General features: G+C 36.1%; 1 long non-coding RNA gene across 1 annotated transcript in view; it reads right to left on the reverse strand.

Annotated features, from left to right (window-relative positions):
* Positions 1-4511, reverse strand: part of LOC310720926 — a 16611-nt gene extending 12100 nt beyond the window's left edge. Inside the window, exons 1-2 of the long non-coding RNA XR_014531868.1 lie at positions 4385-4511; positions 190-342 (exon numbers count right to left, since the gene is read on the reverse strand). This is a non-coding gene — a long non-coding RNA (uncharacterized lncRNA). The remainder of the gene's footprint in view (positions 1-189; positions 343-4384) is intronic.
* Positions 4512-6019: the final 1508 nt, after the last annotated feature.

Here is a 6019-nt window from a genome sequence, read left to right on the forward strand (position 1 = left end):
GTTCCGTCTCTTTCAGAGCTGATTGTTAGACAGAGTTCTCACCAGGAATCAGAGGCTTAGTTTAATACCATGTGATTCTAATGATTGTAGCCCATTTCATTTCCAATGTGTAAAGCTAACTGGCACTACAAAGAGGATAACGCTGCCAGATTGGCTAAAAAATTTGTAAACAACAAAAGTTGTGGTTACCTGTCCAGAGCACTCCATTCAAATTACTTGAGTTACTCAAGAAATCGTTTTGGTACTCATGTAATACTTGTGAGGACTATTCCAGAATGTAGTCCAGGACCAGGGTTGAGTCTTCTTGGCTTTACAGATCTCCTACGGTCAGTCTGGTGGCAACTAAAAACAATCAGAGTAGACCAAAAACCATTTTTAACAATAAACCCTCTGTTCTGTTTGTAGATTGGTGTTTTAGAAAAACAACACAGAGCCACTTTGATTATAATCTCCTCATTCTTTTTATAGTAAGTTGGTGCCTCAAAGCTTTACTGACAGTAAGTGATTCACTTTCATGTCTTTATTCTGCAGAAGAAAATATGATATGGGCGAGTTGGTTCCAGCTAACTAGTAAAGATATGTTGAAGGAATTTGGTGTGTTAACTCTGTTACACCCATGTGTGTGAATCATGGATTGTGGTATTCGACTGCAAGCAAGTTTAGTGAATCTTACATCTGAGCATTAACAGGCTTTGTTGACAGTAAACTGAATTATATTAGCAATCTCTACCATCATCCATGCAGTGCAAATGCAAAACACGATAAGTGAATTTCTTTTATTGCTGTCAGTAAATGTTGATTTTCTTTTTAATCTTTTTTGTATCTTCCAAAATATATGAAGGATTTTGTATATATATATATATATATATATATATATATATATATATATATATATATATATATATATATATATATATATATACATACACACAGTAGCTATTTTATGTGTTCATGTTTAATGTAGTAGTTGGATTCTTTTGTTTTCCTAACAGTAAAAACTAAAGAAAGGCCAAACTCACAGGTTCTTTTCATGAAAACTTTTGGATAAGTAACACCATATACTACACACAGCAGATAAGGGCTTTATTTGGCCTTTCCACTACCAAGGACTATTCAGTATTGAGCCAATAAATCAAATAGACACACAAGCACACACACACACACACACACACACACACACACACACACACACAAACATCCACACATGCTGTTACAGCATCCTTGACATTGAATGGCTTCTCCTTCCTTTCCTGGTAATTTCTTCATTACAAAAGTTGTGGTGGTATGATTTACTTAACCAACACTCCATAATTTTCAGGCAAACAACTGCACACTCATAAAAATAAAAAAATAAAAACAATATGATATCCCTGTATATGTCTCCTTCCTCACTGTCTCTCTAGTTTCCACATAGGTCTCTAAGGGCTTAAGAGTAAGCAAAAGTCCCTGAAAGTGCTTAGTTTGCAAACTAAAATAATAAAAGGGTTTGAAAGGTCAGGGATATAGCATTGGGACATGAAAAGTCCTGTTTGGTTACAGGTTCATGGATTGAGAAAATAAATGAACATGTTTTTTTCCTTTATTGCTTTGCTTCACTGAACTTAAACTTGAGGTGGATAAGCTACAGCATCAGAAGACACATAAGGTTGTGTCCCTGCCATCCAAGAACAGGGATCTGATGCTGCAGGAGCACAGGTTCAGTGAAATTGAAAAGCCTATGTAAGATATTTTCTTCCCATTTTCAACATGTCTAGTAGCAATGAACCTGTGATTGCTATAGCCACAGATTTCTGTTCTTGCTTGGAGTGGAACCCAACATAATCTTTAGATGTTGTAGCCCATATGGCTTGAGGTTTGTTATGTTATGAATTCCGAGATGGTTTTCTATCTGCCATCGTTATTAATAGTGGTTATTTGAGTTACTGAAGCCTTCCTGTCAGCTTAAATAGGTCTGAGCATTTTACTCTGAAAAACTAAATGACTAAACAAAAACAAAAAAAACTATAATAGAGTTAAAGGTATTTGCATGATTGTAGGCATTGCACTGCTGCCACATGATTAGCTGTTAGCATAAATGCGAGATTGAACAGGTCTGTAGCTGTTCCAAATACCTGCAATTCTACGATATATGTATATACATATAAATGGAAGTTATCTAAAAATAGTTTAACCATCACATAAAAAAAATCCAAACTTTGCCCTATGTGAAATATTCTGGCTAATGCAGTGTCTTGTGCAAATATTTGCAAATCATGAGGCCATACCTTTCTCCTGTGATCGTGTGGACGGTATAGTATAAACCATATAGCACATCTAAGAGCCTTTTAACACTAATAGTGCTGTCACAATGCTTTGTTAAACAATAGAAATAATGCAACTAGGCAGAATTCTACATGTCCATATGATCTATTGCACACCACAAACACAAGCAATAGGAAATATTGATTTTGTCTCTTGTTTGCAAATGATTAATTTGTGGAGATTCTTTACTCTGTAATTGGTGCAAAAGAGAAAAAAGTCAATTTATGGATTATTATGAACTGGTTTTGCAGCATACAGTGCATTGTATTAGTATTCACACCTTTGAACATTGTGTTGTTTTACAACCTAAATCTTAAATTAATTTAATTTGGATTGTGCCATGTATCAGTATACACTACTGATTAGTCTCATCAGTTGCAGGTCTTGCTTACTGCTTGTTACTAACAGCTCCGCCCTTCACTCGCTCACTGCTGGCACAACCACTTTAGCATTTCTATTAAATTTACCATTTCTACAGGGAAACATGATGGTGGTAGCATCATATCATAGGAATGCTTTTCATTAGCAAGCCTGACTTGTTCCTTTGAAGTTGTCTCTGTGTGTGAGCGTTACCTTCAATTGAATTAAGTGATGTGGGGAATTTTGCCCTGACAGAATTACCTCACCGCTTCAGTAAGGATTAACTCGAGTGTCTCCACCCTGGCCCTGCTCAAAAGGTTAGCCACTCTGTTGCTTTCAAGCCCAATTTATGTCTACATTCACACAGGCTGCTGTCTTTGAATAGTCAAGGGTGGCCTTCAGTACAAGCAGAGAATCTATTAGTTGATTCATTCATTTGTTTATTCATGTTGAGAAAATGCTTTATACTGGTCAGGACCAGTGCACTGGATAGCTTTGTTCCCTTTCAAATCAAGTAGTTTGGTAAGAGTTTGAAACACGGGTGTTCATCTGTACAAAAACATGTCTTGGGTACAAATGTAAGTAACAAATAAAATGACTGAATAGCAAGAACCTTTTATGCTTAAATTTTAATGACTGGTCTGTGTGTGTGTGTGTGTGTGTGTGTGTGTGTGTGTGTGTGTGTGTGTGTGTGTGTGTGTGTGTGTGTGTGTGCACGCATTTTGGGCATTGACTGTGGACAAATAAAACATCTCTTTGTAACCTGAATTGCAGAATAAACTCATGCATGTTAACCCTGTCATGTTTAAAGTATTGGTCTTCTTCACTAATTAGAAAATAGAGCTTTAGCCTGTGTAAGTCCATGAACACTCTTCACTTGCATGATAAGCTGCATTTAGCTAATTCAATTGCATAAATGCATGATATTGGTTGCAACACAAAATCTTCTACAGAAACCTCTGCAGCTGAATTACGACTAGCTTCTTTTTCATACACTTTTTCTGTTTTGCTTGGTCTGCATTTGAACTGCAGTCTCCCAGGTTTAGATAATATTTGTAACTAATGTATTCTAGTGTTTAATCAGGGTTTAATTGGCACTCGATAAATTAAATAGCCTAATAAGTTTGATAAATTCAATTTTCACAAAGTATTTAAATGTTCTAAATGTTCAATTCTTGGCATGAGATGTGAGTGGATACAGATGCAAATTCAGTAAACCCATTTTTTTTTTTCCTTTTTTTTTAAGGAGCAGACAAATTCAAAAGTCAGAGTTAAAACAGGCTTGAATCAGATAACCAACAAAGCAAAGGCAAAGCACGAAAACCAGGAAAGAAGATTAGGATAAAAATCAGAGACTTATATCACCGAATAAAAATAGTAAGGCGGATACACACTGAACAATACAGCACACTACAACAAAGGCATGCAAGGGTTTAAATGCAAACACAAATCATTGGACAGACTGAGAGCAAGCGTGAGAATAATGAAACACAAAGGAAATGACCAATGAGTACATCAAGAGCCAGGACATGATTTCAAACAAAATGTACATGTGCCAAAGTAAACAAAACTAACATTTCTTCAGTTTGCTGAACTTTGTTTTAGCTTAGCAAGCTATAATTTCTATGTCGTAGTCAAGACATAAAAATGAAATGCACTAATTTGGGTCCTTCTGGATTTTCTCCCTGAAATGAGGAGGCAGTGATCACCACAACATGCATACCTCATTTGAAGTGTGCAGCCATTTTGTTTGAAGACAGCAAAATGTTTAAGACCTCCTTATGTTTTGAAAAAAATCATAAACATTCCAGGCTTTCCAAAGTTCATTAGTGGCATCTCTCAGAAGCACATCTGACACGTTTCACTCTGTTTTGTTAAACTCATCTGCTCTCTGTGGCTGTTCCAATTTGGTATTCCTTCCTTCTTTCACCTATTTATTTTCTCCCAAAAAGATATAGTACTTAGTAAAGCAAAAAACAGATTTAATCTCCAGATAAGCGTAATATAAATACAGTACAGACCAAAAGTTTGGAAACACCTTCTCATTCAAAGAGTTTTCTTTATTTTCATGACTATGAAAATTGTAGATTCACACTAAAGGCATCAAAACTATGAATTAACACATGTGGAATTATATATGGAATTATATACATAACGAAAAAGTGTGAAACAACTGAAAAATGTCATATTCTAGGTTCTTTAAAGTAGCCACCTTTTGCTTTGATTACTGCTTTCAGGGCCGCTGGAAGTAATTTTGAACAGGGGGTGCTGTGAATTATAATTTTTTTTTTTGGACAAAAAAACAATGAGCCTATGGGTCTATTTACAATACATTTTAAAAATAAATACATAGGGCTGTGACGATGGCAGTTTCTTTACCACCGCGGTGGTAGTGGACCAAATACCGGCGGTGTTGCGGTGGTTGGGGGGTTGTTTTGAAATAAATAAAAAAAAAACAAAGAAACAACACACTAAAGCCTGTAAAGCATTGAAATAAATATCAGTAAATACTGGTAACTTACATAATATAATAAAGTTGAATCCATTAAAAAACAAAACAAAAAAAAAAACAAGTTTTATATTTCCACACAAAGACGCGTTATGGCATACCGCTCTGCGCTTTAAGAGAGATGTGGAACATGAGCAGGAAAGAGACCACTGATCTCTTTTTCTGATATCTTCATGTTGTTGTAAAAGGTATGAAGAGCTAATTTTATCTTCCACAAGGGCAAGGCATTTAGGTTATGTTTGCGCGCTGCCAGAGAAAGCCAAACTAAAATCACCTGCGCGTGTGAAACGCACTTTACAAATGAACTTGACTTGCCTTACCAATTATCATATGTCTAATTAATAACAAGCACAAACTGTAGGCTATTAAAAAGAATTTGATTTATTTCATTTTGTATAGTGGCCGACATCCAGTTGTCTCTTCCTTCTATCCACTTTCTTTCTTCAGGTAGATCATAGATGCGAACCTTCCGAACCTGTGTTGATTAGGCCTCAAAATAATGAAATTAAAATCCAAAATACACTTAATAGCCTACGTGTGTCAAAATCATTTCCTAAAATATTCATAAGGAATTTATAAATTGTGCAAAATATTTTTAATAGGCCTACATTTAAAAAAAATCTCTCTCTCGCCAATAGGGCGTGCTGCAGCACCCCCAGCACCCCCACTTCCTGCGGCCATGACTGCTTTGCACACTCTTGGCATTCTCTTGATGAGCTTCAAGAGGTAGTGACCTAAAATGGTCTTCCAACAGTCTTGAAAGAGTTCCCCGAGAGATGCTTGGCACTTGTTAGCCCTTTTGGCTTCACTCTGCGGTCCAGCTCACCCCTAAACCATTTTGATTGGGTT

The sequence above is a fragment of the Silurus aristotelis genome (assembly GCF_946808225.1).
Source record: "Silurus aristotelis genome assembly, chromosome: 26".
Taxonomy (NCBI): domain Eukaryota; kingdom Metazoa; phylum Chordata; class Actinopteri; order Siluriformes; family Siluridae; genus Silurus; species Silurus aristotelis.